At 42.5% G+C, this 19,658-nt stretch overlaps 1 protein-coding gene across 10 annotated transcripts in view; it reads right to left on the minus strand.

The window, feature by feature from the left end:
- Positions 1-19,658, minus strand: part of LOC138746189 (chemokine-like protein TAFA-2) — a 266,704-nt gene that overhangs the window by 169,982 nt on the left and 77,064 nt on the right. For 7 of the 10 annotated variants that reach the window (XR_011346783.1, XR_011346780.1, XR_011346781.1 and 4 more), the window contains one exon: positions 7,378-7,469. The gene's annotated coding sequence lies outside the window, so the exon portion shown is untranslated. The other 3 variants (XR_011346787.1, XR_011346788.1, XR_011346784.1) reach the window with 3 other exon arrangements.

Raw genomic sequence — 19,658 nt, forward strand, 5'->3', positions numbered from 1 at the left:
ACTTCTTCACAGAGAGTGGTGGGAGCTGCCAGCTGAAGTGGTGAATGTGGGCTCAATTTTAACATTTAAGAAAAATTTGGACAGGTACATGGATTGGAGGGGTATATATGGAGGCCAATAGATTGGCGGCAGCTCAGTGGGACTAGGCAGAATAATAGACTAGAAGGGCCAAAGGGCTGGTTTACTGCGCTGTAATGTTGTTTGGTTCTATGGAAAGTTGCCCATCACTTCCTATCCAAGGACAATTGTGAAGTGCAAGAACTGCTGGCCCAGCAGCTCCCACATCCCATATATCATCTCAAAAAATACATGCCCTCTAGTTTTAGACACGTCTGCAATGAGAAAAGGTTTCCCTCTGTCTAGCTTAACTATGTTCTCAACAATGTTCCCTCTAATTTTTAGTTGTGTGCTAAAAAATCTTTTGTTGTGCAAATTTTTTCCTGTGACAAAAGTAGGTGTGCACTCAATGCTAATGCAACTATAAACCTAAATTTGTTTCAAGATCATTTTGACACAGCCTAACCCTCATGGCCAATAAAACTGTATTGGCAAGTTTTAATATAATACAAGTGTGATTGCATTTAGTTACGATTTGATTCTATACTTTGAACTACTTTGTTCATTTCGCTGGACTGTCCTGTTATTAATTACGACATTATTTCAGGTAACTACCTTCTTGTGCACACATTAATTTCCTTGGGGTGCTGATTGCAAAATGTGTGCGCGCACACAGCTTAGAGGAAACAGCGGGTTCACAACCCACCCTATTGTCCACTCTCTCGACGTTCATCTTAAAAAGGATTGTGTTAATAAAATAAGCTCACGCAGAGGGTTTAAAAATAGACAATGATGTAGACGACATAGTTAAGCAACAGAGGTGGTAAAATATCCCAATGGAACGTTACCACTTCATGAAATGCTCCCAAACTTTGGCATGACTCCACTGGCTTATTAATGTCTGGCTCAGCAGGGGAGACCGATGCTACTTTCCAAGGTTGGCTCTGCGGTACATTCAATACGACACACTGCCAATAAGGGAAGCAACAACTTGATAGATTTGGCTAAATTATTTGGATAAACGGCTTGACGAAGGTCAACATTCTAGTTGTTCGTCTTAATACAAAGACCATTTTGAGCTGAGCAGCATCTTACAAGCAACACAGGCATCAGGGGCTGGCCAGCTGTTCATGTTCGAAGATGGAAATTTGGGTCCAGGTTGGGAGCAGAGGAGCCAAACGCAGTGAATGACAATATATTTAATCAGCAGGCTACATTGAAATGTTCTTCAAATAAGAATTTAAAGAGCATCATTTAAAAAGCTTTTTGTTAAATGTAATTGGATGTTCTTTCAAATATGATAGCAAATTAAAACCACAATTCATCCAGCAATGACGGAATTGCCGCGAAGGAACAAGCAGTCTCTCCAACAATACAAGCAACAGAAAGCATCTAAAGCTCGGTGGGACACATGGTTATTAGACCCACTCGGTGACTGGGATTTTAATTATTCATGAACTCTAATTCCTTATGCAGACAAATTGCTCAGCACAGAGAAGTATCAAAAGGACTGTTAATTCAGAATATTAAAGGCGACCTTTCCCCATTATATAAAAAGCACAGTGTCAGTGGCTGTGGGCTACAGTGTAGAACATCACTGAAGGTGAAGAGATTAGAAGGCAGGCCAAGGTCAACCGAGGAAAGGTGCCAAGCTGGGTTATTTTTAATTCATTCACGAGATGTGGGCATTATTGGCAAGACCAGTATTTGTTGCCCTTGAACTAAGTTACTTGCTAAGCAATTCCAGAGGGCTGGAAAGGGTCAAAAATATTTATATGGCTCTGGAGTCACACAGAGGTTGGGTCCAGAAGATTTCTTTCATTTAAAAGGTCTCTTGGGAACCAGAATGGTTTGAACAAAAGTCTCACTGGCTTAGTCACTATCAATGATGCAAGCTATTTAATGCCAGGTTCTTTTAATTAACGCGTTTGACTTAGCAAAGGTGGGAGCTGAGCCCTTTCCTTGATTAACAGTGACTTATCCGGTTTCTGATAAATTCCACCCCCCCCCCCCCCACCACCATTCTTCTTCCCCTGTATCTCATTCCCATCAGCTCTATCTGGTTTTTTTTTTACACAGCCGCTGCATTCCAGGAAATCCCATTTTCATGGAGCGCATGCTGCATAAAAAGTTCGGAACGGGAATGAGGAGGCCATTCCCGTTCCTATATTTTACCTCCTCGACCCAGTAAATTCCCTGGAACATTTGCGATCTAAAGTCAACTGCAAGCATTTCATGAACAATGGGCTAATAAATAGTATGTATCGATGACGTGCGTTGCAAGTCCTAGCTCTTAATTACCGCACACCCGGTATACTGTCTAAACTCGTGGAACAAAAACGGAGATTTCAAGTTTTGGTCGTTCGTGTGTGAATGACCAATGCCAAGACCTATGACATTCTTCAGTCTGGTAAAATCAAGCAGAAAAACTTACCTGTCTGTCTGTTTTTCTCTCTCTCTCTTTCTCTCTTTCCTCTATCTCATTTCACAAAGCCAAAATCAATTCTCACCTCTCCTCTTATCACATCCAGTTAACACCTTTCCTTGGTCTGGATTCCTCCCCTGGCCAGTCTTCAGCCTTTATTCTGATGCTACCCTGTTCTTTGTCCATTCCTTGGGCTCAGATCCAAAACATCAGTTATATGTCTTTACTTCCTATAGATGCTGCAGGACCAGTTGAGTTCCTCCAGCATTTCTATGTGCTTTTACTCCAATCACAGCATCTGCAGCCTTTCATGTTTCATTCCTTAATATCATCAGTCAAGGTTCTTGATGATTCCACAGTAGTGGGTTAGATAAATAGGGGAATACAGGAGGGAGATTGAAAACTTGGCTGAATGGTACACCAACCACAACCTCACACTCAATGTCTCCAAAACCAAGGAGCTGATTGTTAACTTCAGGAAGTCTACATTGGGGGAAACCAGAGGTGGAGACGGAGAACAAATTTAAATTCTTGAGAGTTCTTTTTGTGGAGCCAACAGAGGGGCTTTAATATATTTCATTTTCCCCCAATGGTAGTGAGTTCTGTATTATTCCCACCACTCAAGTTAGGAGAAATAGTTAATATGAAGGGTCCCAGCCTTGAAACATCAACTGTTTTTCTTTCTACTGATCTGAGTTTTTGCAGCATTTCCTGGTTTTATTTCAGTTTTTCTTTATCTGTGGTATTTTGATTTTCAAAACGGATCTATGTATCTGCACTTTAACTGCTAAATGTTTCATGGGCTGACTTGCTGGACTGCTTGTTATTCTCAATGCATCTCAGTCAATGTGATAATAAACTGGAAGTCAAGGAATTACATCAGATAGAGTCAGATATCGAAAATAACGATCATTTGGTACAAATTTGGGCATGTGTCCTTCTCAATGAGGTAGTTTTCCATCTTGTGTGATTACAGAGCATCTTCAATGGAAGGCAAAATCATTCAGGACATCATGTCAGGTCCTGGACGCTTCACCGGTTCTGCTAAAGATTCACAAACCTGAAATGTTAACTGTTTCTCTGTTCACTGATGCTGCTTTAATCTGCTAAGTGTTTCCAGCATTTTCCAATTTCATTTCCGATTTCCAGCATTGGAATTTTTGTTTAATTTTCATCAAAGAAAAAGCCATCTAGAAAAAAATAGTGGTGCTGCCAGAGCCACAGAGAGTGGGAAGCAGAGACACAGAACTCCTCCGCATGGTTCTACCGCTCAGTCCAACTACCAACAGCTCTGTATAGGCTTTAAATGGCCCGTTAAAGGACCCACTACCCTATCTTCCCTCCTCCCTCTCACCTCTTTATTCAGACACCAGCCTGCTTTTTGCTCATACTTTGAAGAAGGCCTCAGGCCTGAAACTTTGGTCATATATCTTTCCCTCCTATGGACACTGAAGGGCCTGATGAGTTCCTCCAGTATTTCTGTGTTTTTCCTCCCAAAAAGAATATCCTTTTCACATTTTTCAGTCAACAACAATCTACAAATTGGAAGAAGATACCAAAACTTGTTAAAAGGCCTGGCTCTGAATTTTTAGACTGCCCATGGTTCTGTGGTCCGTGAGCTCACAGTCCTCTGACTGGGAAAAATGCATCCCAGCAGCGTTTCTACCACTAAGGATGAAATAGAATGGCTCAAATTCAATAGTCATTAATATTTCAGTGAGATGAACAGGTCACAAGCCAACAACAAAAATTGTTGACCTGTCTTACCTTGGATGAATCAAATAATTGAATTGACATTGCATTTTACTCCACGTTCCAATGTATCTTACAGTCAATAAAGTAGGTTTGAAGTACAGTTACTCTTGTAATGTCATAAGTGCATCAGCCAATTTTCCCACAGTTGCAACTAAAAGGCAATAATGACCAGATATAGTAAAATCCCCATTATCTGGAATTCAAGCAACTGGCAAAAAAATCACGGAAAATAAACAGGCAGTTTAAAATTGGCGCTGCCTAGCACTTAGTTTGCCAAAAACGCAACACGCAATCTCAAGCAAGTGGCAAATTCACTTATCCACCATCTATCGATCCCCATAGGTGCTGGATACTGAATTTACTGTATTTAGATTAAGCAATACATCTCTGGCAGATCATTGTGGAGTTCTCACTGATCTTCCTCATGATGTTGAGTGTTGACCTACAATCTAAACCTCAATCCACCAAATGCAGGCAGTAGCTCCCTAATCCAACTGGATAGCCAGTGTCTGGGATGGCAGTTTGGTGCTAATCTCTCACAAAGCAGAAATCTACTTTGTGACACTCAGTCGAGGTAGAGAGCAGCCTTGACCGAATGTAATCAAAGATAGATTAGAGGAAGACTTCAGAGGCCTCAAGATCTACTCAAGAACATCAGTCAGTCGGCAAGAGTTTATGGAGGACGAACAGGAGAAAATATGGAATGGCTTTGGAACTCCCTTGGTCACAATCCACTTAGAACTATAGAACCATAGAACATTACAGAACAGAAAACACGCCCTTTGGCCCTCCTAGTCTGTGCCGATCTATTATTCTGCCTGGTTCCACTAGCTGCACACAGTCCAGAGCCCCCTATTCCCCTCCCATCTATGTTCCTGTCCAAATTTTTCTTAAATGTAAAACTGAGTCCGCAGTCACCACTTCAGCTGGCAGCTCGTTCCACACTTCCATTACTCCCTATGTGAATTTCCCCTTATGTTCCCCTAAACTTTTCCCCTTTCACCCTTAACCCATGTCTTCGGATTTGTATCTCACCTACCCTCAGTGGAAATTGCAGGAAGGAGAGTACTTGGAAAATTAATCACCTCCAACAACACATTCTGTACACCAGTGAGGGATCCACCCTGCTTTTCAGGTGTCGATTACTCATGAGCAAAGTTTCTGGGCCATGATATGAATTAATTCTGGAATGCTGCCTTATTAAATATTCATTACCCAGTCTGTTTGCAACACCTCTACTGTAACATTTTTTAGGGGAACAGAATGCAGATGGTTTTCAAATTGTTTTCAATATTGCCATATAAAATTATGAATGCAATTCTCAAGGAGGAGTGTTACACTCCTGCATTTATTTTGCTGCATTTTATATTAAATATTTATTATACATTGTGACATTTAATACAATTGCATTTGACATTGCGTATTTATTCTGCCTTATTTAACATTATTCAAAAATGCCTCACTTAATGGCTCTCATCTAAGAGAGCCACATGGATGAAAGGAAAATAGAGGGTTATAGGGTAGGGAGGATTGAAAACCTTTTTTTGGAAGGAATATATGGGTTAGCACAACATCGAGGGCTGAATGGCCTGTAATGTGCTGTATTGTTCTATGTTCTAAGAATAATATTAACAAAATTAATCTATTCTGCACTATTAATGTTGCTGCATTATTACAGCCAGGTTTATTCTGTCATGGCTAATGCTATGGCAGGCTGGGGTTTTTTTAAACACTGGCACATTTTATAATAGACATAATGATACCATAATATTTTTGTTTGTGGGATGCAGGATACCCTGAAGGTAAACTTGCAGGTCAAGTTAGTGATGAAGAAGGCAAATGCAATGCTGGCATTCTCTTCAAAAGGCACAGAAGATAAGAGCAGGAATATGATGCTTTATAAGCCACTGGTGAGACCTCACTTGGAATATTGTGAGGAGTTCTGGCCTCCTTATTGAAGGAAGTATGTGCTGACATTAGAGAGGGTTCAGAGGAGGTTCAGAAGGATAATTTTGGGAATGAAAGGGGGATCAGGAGCATTTGACAGCTCTTGGCCTGTTCTCACTGGAATTTAGGAGAATGGGAAGGGGGGGTGATCTTGATGAACATTTTGCTAAAAGGCATGAACAATGTTGATGTAGAAAGGTTGTTTCCCATGGTGGGAGGGCCCGGGACAGAGGGCACAACTTCAGGATTGAAGGGTGTCTGCTTAAAACAGAGATGCAAAGGAATTTCTTCAGTCAGAGGGTGGTACATCTGTGGAATTTGTGACACAGGCATTTGTGGAGGCCAGGTAATTGGATGTATTTAAGGCAGAGATTGACTGGTACTTAATTGGCGGGGCAGGTTATGGGGAGAAGTAAGGCTGAGTGGGAAAATGGATCAGCTCATGATTGAATGATGGGCAGACTTGATGGGCTGAATAGCCAATTTATGCTCCTACGTCTTATAATCAAGTGTTATAAAATCATCATGTTGAAAGTTGTTGCATCTACCTTTTAACAGTTCTACTTCTAGTCGTGTAGGAGTCAACTGCGCTTCATAGTTGTTTGGAGAACTATTACTGCATTTAATACTGCCCTATTTAGTAATGCAGCATTTAAAAGTCATGTTTAATTTGCTCTGTCACTACTTTTAATACTGCTACCTTGATACTGTCTTGTTGAATACCATCAACTGTATACCAATCTGTTGGCCCACACACTTGCTCTGCCACAACCATTCAATAATGAATGAGTGAGTTCCTGAAACATCAGCCATTTTCCACTGGAGAAAGACATAAAACTGCTGGTTTTCCCTCAGCTGATAATTTTCTTTAACAATCCAGTGGTGCGGAAATAAATAAATATTTTAAGTCCAAAAGTGCTCTGAAATGTTTGGCTAAGTCTACAATAATTTGTCTCTTATTTCTTAGTGATATAGTGAACTCTGTGCCAAGTACACCTCCAGTTTAAATTCCATATAGGATATTTTGGGATGTTGTGCTAGCCCATTTATTCCTTCCTAAAAAATATTCCCATTTGAAAACAATTTATTTGTAATACCCTGCCAAGACTAACAATTCTAACTTCTGCAACTCTATGGTGTTTATTTGGACAGCAGCAAAATACACCAATATATTTTTTTTAAAATTGCAGTACCTTTTGTTCAGATTTCTGTAGGATTCTTATGTTCATTGGCCACTCTCCATAGAATTTTCTACCAGACAGAAGAACAAGGCAGCATGATGCATCTACGGGGAGAAAGATGAAAACAAATTTAGAGTGTGCTTTATTCTCAAATGCTTCATGAGTCCTGTGAAATTCAGACACCGTGGAAAATACAAAAGGTTTGAGTTATTGAAATAAGTGGCAATACTAAAGTTCGGGGTGAGGGTGAGGGAAGCGGTGTGGGGGAGTTACTGAAAGGATCGGAGGAGGTTCCAGTCAGCAGGGATTTTGTCAAATCCCCTGTTTCAGTGCTCCACACAAAACATCCAGGATCCCATGCATTTACTCCCTCTGCCAATGTGGCCACAGAAAATTTGATCAGGCTTCTCCAAGGCCACCTCCCGTGCCGGAAAATTTTGTATTCTGACAAGCACAAGGACCTCAGGGAGAATAGGAACACTATTCCCTCTAACTCACACGTCATCCTGACTCTGGAAAAAAAAGATTGCCCTTCCATCTGAGATTTCCCAGCTGAGAATAATGTGGGACTTCCAGCATTGCTTTACGGCCTTCATTGCAGTGATTCAAGATGGAACTTTGTCAAGGAGATCACTGAGAAGGATTAAAATCTCGACGATCACATCCCATGAGTGATTTTACATAGAAAAATAATCCCTTAAGTTTTATGTAAATGCGATCTGAATCCAGCTCATCACCTTCTGACACATATTTACTCAATTGGGAAGGAATCTTTTACAAATGAAATGAGCAAATTATTACAAAATATTGATATGCATTTGTTTTATATTATACTGTTATGTATATATGTGATTATTATGTGCTGTGTATTGTGTGTGCACCTTGGTCTGAAGAAATGTTGTTTCATCTGGAGATACAATCAGATGATAATAAATTTGAATAAATAAAACTTCCTCACTACCCATGTAAAACATAACACTTAGTCATACATGCTCAACCCACTTGAATTCCTCCAGCAGATTGATTTTTTTTACAATTACAGTCTGATCTTTCTGTTTAGTCTCAATTATCATGAAGTTTGTGGTGTCAAAGATGATTCTGCACTGATCAATACCAGAGGCCATATATTTAGGTTGCATGTGGTGACAATATTTCTCTGTCAATCAAATTGATTACCTCATTCTGTAAATGAATGAGATCATATTTTTTTTACTTAACTACCTTTTGTTCATTACAATTTTCTGCAAAAGATATCCTGTTGTACATCTTATATAAGTCAACTAATATCGCGCTGAGTTACTCATGATTAACATTAAAGACAAGGTAAAAGTTTAAAGTTCAGATATATTCTCAGAGTATTTAATTTAGACATACAACACAGTAACAGGCCAATTCAGCCCACGAATTCGTGCCACCTAATTTACCTACGTGACATCACATGGAATCCTGAGATTCCATTCCTAAGAGCCAGACTGAACTTCTACTTGACGGTAGTGCAAAAAAAACTGTACTCATGAAAAGATGTGTATACAGAAGAGAGAAAGAAAGAAATGTAAACAAACTGACTGAAAGTTTGGTTACTGGCTGTGGTGCACAGAGACCCCATCATTGGTGGTATTTGTGTTCTTGCCCATTTGCATCTGTTCCTTTGAAAAGCTTTATCCTCCTGTTCACACTGTGGAAGCTTTTGTACATTGTGACATTTTGTTTTCTTTCCTCTTTAATTGGACTGATAGCAAGGTAGAGTAATGGGTCACATGACCATCCCATTTACAGTTTATTGGCTGACATCGCATAGGCAATAAGTACTCCAGTAAATTTAAAAATAGGTAAAAGAAATGCATCAGGGAACTCCAGAAAAAAACATTTTTAGTCGGGGAAGAGTTGACGCGTGAAATTTGTTACTCAGAGTAAAAGTCCGTTTGGAATTAAGTTCAAGTTGAGCATCGTGATTGATGTAGTGGTTGGTGCAACACCTTTCAAATGCCAGCAATCGGGCCCCGTGCTGCCAGTAAGGAGTTTGTACATTCTCCCCGTGGGCTTTCCCTGTGAGCTCTGGTTTCCTCCCACCGTTCAAAATGTACCGGGACTCATGGGCCTAAATGGCCTGTTACCGTGCTGTATGTCTAAATTTAAATTTACATTTAATTTAAAATAAAAATGTATTTATCATCCAATTGTAACAGCACAACCTGATGAAACAGTGTTGTCCAGTCTATGGTGCCAAACACTGCAAAGCACACAGACAAACAAATGATGCATATACACTGTACATACAAATATAAAAATAAATATTGTTAATAAATAGTAGAGTCACGGGGAATCGTTTTAGCAGTTGAACAATCATCCAGCAAACTTCCTACACTAGAGTAGCCCATTTATGGAGAAATGATCAGCAACAAATTACAGCGGAAGATTTGCCATTATGCTCATTCTGCTCACCAACATCTACCACATATTCAGCCAAGTATTGTGCTTTTCACTGCCCTTTCAGGATGTCTCAAAGTGTTTTACAGTCAATTATATTTTTTAAATACATGGTATTTGTGGTAGCCAAGTTCTGTAAATTCAATTAGCAACTCAATCAGATACTTGTTTTTCTCCATCTCCAAATGGTCTACAATGAGGCATTTAAGAAGCTTCTATCTAGATAGACCACATTGATAGGCAGGAAATTGACTGTAATGCATCATGTACGAGCAGCAGGGTTTTAGTTTCTTTTGGACATTTTGTTTGGGGCAGACACTTGGGTCAAATGGCCTGGTCCTGGCCTGCACTGTTTTATTAAACAGCGAGAAGGTGCTGTACACAGCAAGATGTGCCACTTTTCAAAACATACATTGAAGTGTTAGGGCAGCCATTCTTCCTGAAGGATGTAAAATATCCACTGGCATCAGTTCAAAAAAAAAACCAAAAGCGTGAGCTGCGGCATTCTTGCCACTAATTATGCAGCACGCACAATTCGTTAAGCAGATTATCTGGCCATTATCACATTGCTCAGAAATGCTGGAGGAATTCAGCAGGTCTGATTGTGTCCATAGAAGGTTTAAATTATATGACCAACATTTCAAGACTGTGGTGGAACCAGAGTTAATGCTGTTTGTATGTGTATGGCTGGCCTGCCCCTTGTTGATTATCCCCCTTGATTCCACTAATAAAGGCAGCAACACCATAATCCCTCCCCCAGAACAAGCTGGGGTCTCGGGTAATAAAAGCCTATCAGTCAGGTAACTTCTAGTTGGAGTTATTGATAGCGCATCAATTTTATTACCATCATTTTTTTGGAATGGACAAGAGAGACCAGAGAGGCTGGAAATCGACCCGCAATCACCAGAAGCATTCCGACAAGTCCGGAATCTGGCTACGTTGCTTCAACGTGTTTCTGCAGGCCTCCACCAAGATCGTTCAATCCGACGCAATCAAGCTGCACTTATTGTTGTCACTGGTCAGAGACATTCACCACAGCAATGAACATTCTGAAAGGCCTGTACCTGGCCCAGGTGAATGGAGTCTACACCAGGCAGATCCTAGCAGCAACCCGGGGAGTCAATCGATGATCACTTTCGAGTCCTGTGAGACCTCGGACGGGCCTGCTTGTTGGCAGAAGAGTACACGGAGGAGCTGATCCAAGATGCCTGTGTAGCAGGCACCAGATCAAATTAAATTCGCCAGCGACTGCTAGAACAGGGTGAGCTGAAGCTGCAGAAATCCATCGACTTAGCTAACATTCTGGATTTTCCCTCCACAACGTGGTCTCTTTCATGCCGATAACGTGGCCGCCACGTGGGGAACACGGGCGCCACCATCTTGGAATGCAGGATCGCAGGTCACCCAACATCCCAACCTGACTACAGTCATCGCTGCCAGCGAGCACCCAAAGTGCGGCAAAAGACATGGTGTTTTCCGGCTGCGGGAAGAGGGGCATCACATGAAGGTATGCAAATCCAAGCAACTTTTTAACCCAGGCAGCTCCATATGCGGGCAATGGGGGCCGCCACTTCCAACGAACAACAACAGCATGCGCGTCTTGGAGGGCCACCATCTTGGATGATGTCACTTCCAACAAACAACAACAGCACCGTGTGTGCGCCATGAGAGCCGCCATCTTGGACACCGCCATCTCACCAGACCACGAGCCAGTACAGCGGATCAGACAACGACGTTATTCTGGCTTCAGTCATGCTCGACCAAAGCAGCCCTCATCAGCTCACCAGATCAATGATGGACATAGAGGTAAATGGGTGAAAGACGAACTACCTGTTAGATAGCGAGAGCACAGAGAGCTTCATCCACCCCAACACGGTGCAGTGTTATTCCCTTGCAATGAAACCAGTGAGTTATAGAGTCTCCAAGTCCCACTCGGCAGAGATCCGCGGCAGCTGCATAGTGACACAGACCATGCGTGGCATAGAGTCAAAAATGTTAAACTCCTTGTGATGCCACAACTCTGCGCATCCGTACTACTGGGGTTGGACTTTCAGTGCCACCTTAAGAGCATCACCATGGAAAATGATGGGTCCCTTTCCCCCCCCCCTTCATGGTCTACAACCAACAGTTTTTAAAACCACCTGCCCTGCCCTCCCCTCCAAACACATCCAACCAGCAACCCATGATCCACCCACTGCGTACCTACAGACTCTCCAACCTCCAGATTACTACCCCCCCGTCCACCTCTGTTTTCCAACTTCGCCTCCAACTGCAAGCCTGTCACCACCAAAGAGCAAGTGATTCAATGCTGGGGACAGGGCCTTTATCAAATCAGAGATGAAACAGCTCCTGACCGAGGGGATCGTCGAACCCAATACCTGCCCCTGAAGAGCTCAGGTAGTGGTGGTTAAGAGTGGGGAACAACACCGAATGGTTATCGACTACATGTTGCCATGCGGGGGAAGGGAGTGCACATCCAGTTTAGCAAATAGACGTAGCTCCCCCTCCCCTGCATAGCCAACATGGTAAACCAAATCACCCAATATTGGATATTTTCCAACATTGACTTAGTCAGCATGCTACCAGCTCCCTACCTACCCAGAGGACAACCAGAACACCATGTTCGAGGAGGATGGCAGCCTCTACCACTTTCTGAGAGTCCCCTTTGAGGTCACCAATGGAGTCTCCATCTTCCAGAGGGAGATGGACTGAATGGTGAATGCGCACGGGCTGCTGGCCACAAATCCCCTACCTCGACAATATCACTAACTGCAGCCACGATCTGCAGGACCATGATGCTAACCTCTTGAAATTCCTTCAGACAGCCAAAACCTCACCTACTACAAGGATAAATGTGTATTCCATACATCATGCCCGCTTTACTCGGCTACGTCATGGAGAATGGAGTTATTGGTCCTGATCCTGATCGCATGCGCCCTTTTTGAAACTCCCACTTCCCCACAGCCTCAAGGCCCTGAAAAGGTGCCTGGGGTTTTTCTCCTATTATGCCTAGTGGGTCCCCAACTATGCGGATAAGGCCCACCCCCTTATAAAAGCCTCCTCTTTTCCCCTGACGGCAGATGCCCATGAGGTCTTCAACTGCATCAAAGGCAACATTACCAAGGTAACAAAGCACTCTGTGGACGAATCCACCCTGTCCAGGTGGAGAGCGATGCGTCCCACTTTGCCCTGGCCATCACAATTAACCAGGCAGCCAGGTAGCATTTTTCTCCTGCATCCTCCAAGGCCACGAGATCCAGACTCCTCCTTCAAGAAGGAGGCTCAGGCCATCATTGAGGCAGTATGGCACTGGAGGCATTATCTTGCTGATTGACCAACATGCAGTTGCTTTCATGTTCAAAAACAAGCAGCAGGGTAAAATCAAGAATGACAAGATTCTGAGGTGGAGAATTGAACTCTCCACCTACAACTATGATATCGTGTACCGGCCCGGAAAGGTCAACGATCCTCCAGATGCCCTGTCCCGAGGGACTTGCGCCAGTGTGCAGATAGACCATTTACAAGCCTTCCATGATGACCACAGCCACACTGGGGACACCAGGTTCTACCATTAAGCCTGTAACCTCCCCATTCAGTTGAGGTCATCAGGAGGATGACCAGAAACTGCCAGGTCTATGAGGAGTGCAGACAACACTTCTACCAGCCAGACAGGTTGCACCTGATTAAGGTCACCTGGCCCTTTGAGCACCTGAGCATGGATTTCAAGGGGCCCCTGCCCTCTTTGAACCACAACATGAATTTCCTCCACATCATTGACGAGTACTCACATTTCCCCTTTGCCAGTCCCTGCCCGGACACGACCACTGCCACTGTCATTAAAGCCTTGTGCAACCTATTCTCCCTGATCGGATACCCATGCTATATTCATAGCGACCAGGGGTCCTCCTTCATGAGGGATCACCACAAGCAGGACCACCAGCTACAAACCCTGAAGGAACGGCCAGATGGAAAAGGAGAACGTCACTGTCTGAAAGGCCGTCCTCCTAGCCCAGAGGTCAAAAGGCCTGCCTGTCTCTCACTGGCAAGAGGTCCTCAACGAAGCACTCTATGCAATCAGATCCCTCCTTTGGCACCCCACTTGAAAGGTTGTTTCCCTTCCCCAGGAAGTCCACGTCAGGGACCCACGTCGGGCTGACATCCCCAGGGCCAGTCCTGCTCCAGAAGCATGTGAAAAGCCACAAGTCCGACGCACTAGTTGAGAGGGTCCACGTCCTCCACGCCAACCCCCAATATGCCTATGTGGCGTACCCAGATGGGTGCAAGGACACTGTGACCATCTGGGAAGTAGCGTGAGCAGGAGATCCCGGGGCTCTGGCTGACCAACCAGTACTTCTTCCACCCCACGACATACCATGTCACCTACCCCAGCCCCTGTCCCAAATGTCTCAGTTCAGTCGCTAGACACCCCACCCACCGACAATGACCAGACAGCCCAGGAGCTGAGCTGAGCCACAGCTGGTGCTACGACAGTCACAATGGCAGACAAGACCACTGGACAGACTGAATTTGTGATGGATGTGGAATCCACTTCACCCTGCCGGTCTTCTTTTAAAAGAGGGACTGCATGTTAATGCTGTTTGTATGTGTACGCCTGGCCCGCCCCTTGCCAATTGTACCCACGGTTCCTCTCCCTTGATTCCCCTAAGGCAGCAACCCCATAGCCAAACCCCAGAACAACCTCGAGTCAGCAACATGAGACGTGCCTTCTGTCTATGGTAATATAAGCCTATCAGTCAGGTAACCTTGTCTTTGGAGCTATTGAGAGAGCATCAAAGTCTGAGGCCCACTTCAAAGTATGAGTTTTTAAAAAGTAGCAGAAACCAGAATTAAAAGGCTGATGAGAAGGAAAAGAAGGGCAGGAGGAAGAGTACAGACCAGTTCTGCATTCACAGAGCCAAATCCTCCCCCTCCTCCAATCCATTCTCATCTATCCTCTCTCCTGTTCTCCTATCTATGTCCAATTAACACAAGTTGTCTGTTGGTCTGTACTCCTTTCCCCCTGCCTTTGCTTTCCTTATCCCCCAACTTTTAATTCAGGTGCCTGCCTGCTTTTCACTCGTACGTTGAAGAAGAGCTAAGGCCCAAAACTTTGGTGATATATCTTTACCTCCTATGGGCACTGTGAGACCCTGCTGAGTTCCTCCAGCATTTCTGCCCAACAATCACAGCGTCTGCAGACTTTCATTTTTCACTTTACATTATCACATTGCTGTCTATTACCAGAAACATTGGCTAATGAGAATCCTACATATAACCATATAACCACTTACAGCACAAAACAGGCCAGTTCGGCCCTACTAGTCCATGCCGTAGCAAATCCCCACCCTCCTAGTCCCACTGACCAGCACCCGGTCCGTACCCCTCCAGTCCTCTCCTCTCCATGTAACGATCCAGTCTTTCCTTAAATGTAACCAATGATCCCGCCTCGACCACGTCTGTCGGAAGTTCATTCCACATCCCTACCACCCTCTGCGTAAAGAAATTTCCCCTCATGTTCCCCTTATAATTTTCCCCCTTCAATCTTAAACCATGTCCTCGAGTTTGAATCTCCCCCTTTCTTAATTGAAAAAGCCTATCCACGTTTACTCTGTCTGTCCCTTTTAAAATCTTAAACACCTCTATCAAGTCCCCTCTCAATCTTCTACGCTCCAGAGAAAAAAGCCCCAGTCTGCACAACCTTTCCCTGTAACTCAGACCCTGAAATCATGTCAACATTCTCGTGAACCTTCTCTGCACTCTCTCTATTTTGTTTATATCTTTCCTATAATTTGGTGACCAAAACTGTACACAGTACTCCAAATTTGGCCTCACCAATGCCTTGTACAATTTCATCAAAACCTCCCTACTCTTGAATTCAATACTCCGATTTATGAAGGCCAACATTCCAAATGCCTTCTTCACCACACCATCTACCTGAGTATCAGCCTTGAGGGTACTATTTACCATAACTCCTAAATCCCTTTGTTGCTCTGCACTCCTCAATTGTCTACCATTCAATGTATATGACCTATGTATATGACATCACAGCAATGACTACATTTCAAAGATAGTGTGCAGAACTTTGAGATGTACTTAAGGTAGGGTGAAGGTACACCCATACATGTGTTTCTGCTGAGATATTACATTTTCTTCAGACAGAGTCAATGACCAAGTATAGATAAAGAAAAATGCGGGTTTCTTTCACAGCTTGAATTTGTGGATTGTGTCAGCTTGTCAGCAATCAACGGCGACTTGCTGCAGGCTGCAACGACCATTACAACTACTGCACTACCAATAGGTGGAAATTCTGCCTGTCCCACAGGAAAAATAATCTCAGGGTGATGTCATGCAAGTTCTGTGACAATAAATCAGAACACTGAGGTTTTAGATTTATCCACTGTTATTACATGAGGGTAGTTTTTAGATAGGTTTCCTTGATTCATTGAAAATTACACGTAGCAACGTGAATCTCTCTCTGTGTAGAATGGTGAAAGCATTGAGCAATTCATTTTTTTAATTTTTAACAAGACAGCATTGTACAGGAGTCAGAGCCAGCGCCACCAGGCTGAGGAACAGCTTCTTCCCACGGGCAGTGAGAACGCTGAAGGACCCAAGGAACTGCTCGCAATAACCATGCGAGACTCTACCATTTATTAAACTATATATATGTATGTATGTATGTATTTATGTATATTTGTCCTGCATTTTTACTGCTTGTCTGCATGTGTGTTAAGTCTGGTGGTGTTTCTGCATGTTTCAACTGAGCACTGGAGAGCGCTGCTTTGTCGGGTTGTACGTGTGCAATAAGATGATAAATGAACTTGAAGCCCATTCCGGCCATTGAAGCCCAAGCCATTCAATTAACCTACCAATCCTGTACATTTTGGAGGGTGGAATGAAACCAGAGCACCTGGAGAAAATCCAAGCAGATCATGGGAGAGCATACAAACTCCCTACAGACAGCGCCAGATTTGAACCCAGGTCACTGGCCCTGTAACAGCGTGGTGCTAATAGATATATATGTAGATAGATTGAACAGAGGGACAAATGACTTGGAAATGTAGTCAGTGAGATTAGGATATAAACAGAGCTCGAAATAGCCAGAGGTGAGGCGTTGACTGAGACATAAACAGACAAATAGGAATATAGATAGACTGATATAGATTGAAAACCAGTTATCAATGGAGGTGAACGGAGAGGAAAAGTGTTAATAGCTTTAGCAAGTAAATTGACACAAAAAGGCAAAGTTAAATTAACTAAACAGTAAAGATCAATGGTATTGAGTAGATACAGTTAGGTAAATAAAACTATTTTGAACAGAGGGGTGAGAGATAATATTGAACAGTTATAGATAAATAAGTAAAACCAATGATTTGGTCATTTACAAGTTCCTATTAACAGAACTTACTGTAAGGGACACTGGACAATACTAATGGTGACTCTTTGCCAGCCTTATGGCAGGCTAAAGGAACTTTTGTGTATTGTTACATTTTCTATTTTATTACATGACAATAAAAGAATCTTGAAATTTCAATTAAGTTGAGACATACAGCTCGGTAACTGGCCCATTCAGCCCACGAGCCCGCGCCACCCAATTACACCCAGGTGACCAACATCCCCCGAACATTTCTTTGAAGATGACAGCTACATTTCCTATATTCCTCATGTGACCGTGTTTCAAACACAAAGCCCTTTGAGGACCACGCTGAAGGGATTACACAGGATGTCTTTAACCTAAAGCTTAAATGTGTCATTCATTTTCTTAAATCAAAGCCAAGAAAGTTGATAATTTAACCTGCGGCACAATAACAGATTCAGAACCTTATCTACAGTTTCAAAGGGCATTATTCCCATGACCAATTTGATTGCTATGTTACCTCTGATTTTAGTAGCCTCAGGCTTGCCCATTTCTTGGGCCTCAAGCCATGTGAGTGCCGTAGTGGCTCCATCCCACTGATAGATATCTTCAAATCGACGCCTCCCATTCTTTCGAAGGTAAATAAGAAGTCAGCAAATGCTGGAAAACTGGAGCAACACACAAAGTACAAGAGGAACTTGGCAGGTCAGGCAGCATCTGTGGAAAGCAACGTTTCGAGCCAAAAAAACTCTTCATCTGGCCTCCCAGTGTTTTTTCGCTTTTATTTCTAACATCTGGCGTTATTTTGCCTTCGGATTAAGATGAATGAGGTCTCAATGATAGCGAAGCAGAAAATGTTCGTGTCCCTTTCACAAGAATATGTTTGTCTGTATATACTTGTCCATAGTCTGCATGTGGGAATGATTAGGTAATTTTCTTGTCAATCATGGTTAATGATTACACAGCTGTAAGTGAATGAGATTGATTTTATGTACATAATTTATATGTAAGAGGCTCCACAAACTGCACTTTGCCAGATACATAATTAGAAGAAGTTGCCGTACTTTCTGTTCTCTCCACCTCCTGTGTCTTTAGATGGGTACATGGATTAGGAAAGCTTTAGAGGAATGCATGCCAAACACAGGTAAATAGAGCATGGTCAAGTAAGCAAGTTGGCTGAAGGGCCTGTTTCTGTGCTGTAGAAGTCTACACCTATAGCATAATGTTAAGAGAGAGGAAGGCTTAGTGGCTTTATCCATTCATGTACACTCAACAGGTGAGGGTGGAATGCTCTCCAGGAGGTGAGTATCCTCATCTTCAGAACAGTGTGTCCAGTGTCAAAGGCATTTAAAGTAATTTTAATGTCTCCACTTAAGATACTTAAAATTATTTGACTATATTTAAAATAATTTTTATTTTTCACATTATGAACCATATTAACCAAAATACACACAAACATTTCCCTCTTGAATATACACAATGTCATTTTCTCCCATTTTTCCCCCTCCCTTCCCTCCCCCCTCCCTACCCATTAAACATTCAACATATACAATACAATAAACCCATGAAACAATGTCATCACAAATGAAAATAAACAAGAAAATTGTGACATCTACTTTTACACACTGGGTCAATTCATTTCATCTTCTTCTCATTCTATCATTTTAGGGGGTGGAGGTCCGCAGTAGGCCCTGTCTGTGTGTTCCATGTACGGTTCCCAAATTTGTTCGAATACTGTAATGTTATTTCTTAAATTGTATTTTATTTTTTCCAATGGAATAATTTATTCATTTCTATGTACCATTGCTGTACTCTCAGTCTCTCTTCTGATTTCCAGGTTGACATTATACATTTTTTTGCTACAGCTAAGGCTATCATAATAAATCTTTCTTGTGCTTCATCTAATTTGAGGCCTAGTTCTTTACTTCTTATATTACTTAGAAGAAAGATCTCTTGATTTTTTGGTATGTGGCTTTTTGTAATTTTATTTAATACCTGATTTAGATCTTCCCAAAACTTTTCCACTTTCTCACATGCCCAAATTGCATGTACTGTTGTTCCCGTTTCCTTCTTACAGCGAAAACATCTATCTGATACTGTTGGGTCCCATTTATTTAACTTTTGGGGCATGATATATAGCCTGTGTAACCAATTATACTGTATCATGCATAACCTCATGTTTATTGTATTTCTCATAGCTTTTCCCATTTTTCTTTTTTTTTAATCTTTATGTTTCGATCTTGTTCCCACTCTTAATGTTGGAGTTAATCCGACCTTAATCCACAAAACTCCCTGAAAATGAGCAGGAATGCAATCCAGAGAGCAGGAAATAGATCAAATGCGAGCCAGAGGGAGGTGTGTTGAGGAAAGTTCAGTGGAACCTGCCAGTTCCGGTGATTGAGCAGAATTAATTTGGATCTCCAAAGATGTACACAATTTATTAAATGGGTAAAAAGTCTACGGTCAAGTCAAGTCTGCAATATATTAGCTACTCACTGACGTGACCTGA

The sequence above is a fragment of the Narcine bancroftii genome, chromosome 11, assembly GCF_036971445.1.
Source record: "Narcine bancroftii isolate sNarBan1 chromosome 11, sNarBan1.hap1, whole genome shotgun sequence".
Classification (NCBI taxonomy): domain Eukaryota; kingdom Metazoa; phylum Chordata; class Chondrichthyes; order Torpediniformes; family Narcinidae; genus Narcine; species Narcine bancroftii.